Source organism: Suncus etruscus, chromosome X, assembly GCF_024139225.1.
Source record: "Suncus etruscus isolate mSunEtr1 chromosome X, mSunEtr1.pri.cur, whole genome shotgun sequence".
In the NCBI taxonomy this organism is placed as follows: Eukaryota; Metazoa; Chordata; class Mammalia; order Eulipotyphla; family Soricidae; genus Suncus; species Suncus etruscus.
Genome location: NC_064868.1, coordinates 25,178,783 through 25,180,755, shown reverse-complemented (window position 1 = coordinate 25,180,755; position 1,973 = coordinate 25,178,783).

The window sequence follows — 1,973 nt, the reverse complement described above, 5'->3', positions numbered from 1 at the left end:
TCCGGAAGCCTCAGTATGTGGATTTTACATAAATATCCATTTGAGTGGTGACAGAAGGTGGGATCAGGACACAGAGGTTTTTACAAGACATTAGAGGGCAGAGCAGGGAGAAGAATTGAAGGCAAAGTTACTTATCTCACTGAACTTTTAACTGCTTACAAATTTGAAGCTGCTAAAAGCATATAAAAATAGAATGTCCTTCAGGTGAATGTAGTATACAACTTGTATTCCTGATATTCAGCAAGCCTGCAAACTAGAATAGTTTGTAGATTTGGTGTGAAAGAAGACTGCATGATCAAAACTAGTATAAAATACAAATAAAACGGGGCCGGAGAGATAGCATGAAGGTAGGGCATTTGCCTTTCATGCAGAAGGTCATCGGTTCAAATCCCGGCGTCCCATATGGTCCCCCGTGCCTGCCAGGAGCAATTTCTGAGCATGAAGCCAGGAGTAACCCCTGAGCACTGCCAGGTGTGACCCCCCCCCAAAAAAAAAAAAACAAAAAAAATACAAATAAAACAGATACTGTAATCCTATATCATTGTAGATATTTATTCAAAGAGATGTAGAGCAATCTTGTAATAAGGGATAAAAAGAATAATAAAATGTTTTTAAAAGTTGTCCACCATTAATTTAAATTGCAAATTCCAGAGGGAAATAGCAGTTTGTTTCTATATATTGCTTTGCCCTTCAGCTCAGCTGTTAGATAAGCATTAATATTCAGGCAGCATCAGTGCCAGTCCTGGTGATTCTCTTAGATATTATGAATATGCAAATAAGAAAATGTGTTTTATATCTATGGTTTGTCTTTCTTAGAAGTCTGAAGGAATAATTGCAACCAATCACTACTGATTATATGTGTGTGTGTATCTATCTATATAAAACTACTGTTCTGGCACCCGAAAAACATTTAATTAATAATAATTTTTATACCATCCCAAAGGATTGATTTCAGTCAACCTCTTTAAAAAACTGTATTCTCAGCATTTTCTGATATTGACTAACTTAGAGGTTAAAATGTCATATTAACTTTCTAGCTAAATTTTGACAATAATTATGTAAAGTTGGTATATAATAAACATTCCATCTAAACAGTTTTATTTTAAAAATACTCATTTTAGGGACCATTTATACTAGCAGCCCTGGGGGTGAGGGTGGGCGATATGAAATGCAAAATGGGAATGGGGGTGGAGGAAAGACAAATTTTGTGATGGGAATTTCCCTGATTCAATGTTAATATGTACCTAAAATATTACTGTGAAAGATATGTTAGCCACTTTGGTCAAAATAAAAATTATAATAATAAACACTTATTTTAAATTTTTCTCTGTATGTATTTATTTTTTCTAGATTTTTCAAGATTGATGAGTTCCTGGTGTTCCAAATAGATGAAATCTAGAGCTTCTGAAGTTTTGTAGTAGAATGGACAAGGCGGGCCTGGAGAGATAGCACAGTGGCGGCGTTTGCCTTGAAAGCAGCTGATCCAGGACCAAAGGTGGTTGGTTCAAATCCCGGTGTCCCATATGGTCCCCGGAGCCTGCCAGGAGCTATTTCTGAGCAGACAGCCAGGAGTATCCCCTAAGCAACGCCGGGTGTGGCCCCCCTAAAAAAAATAAAAGAATGGAGAAGGCAAGAGAAAATCTTGTTTCTCATATTAAGCAATTTTAAAATCACGCTAATGTTATCTGAATGGTACTTTGTTAAGGAATGAATACTAAAATTAACATGTGTTTAGACTTAATTTTAGTACAAACAATAACAGATAAATAATAATAAAACGATTCATAATGAATTAAATATAACATTTCTGTGAAGGAATCCTAATTTGAAGGGAGTCCCAGTTTGGGGTGCATGAATCCTTTCTGTAATTGAAGTTCTCTCTTCTATTTCTAACTTATATTACTAAATCGTATTATTATTTTTAACTTATATTTCTAAATAAAATGATTTACTTCAATACTAGAGTAATAACA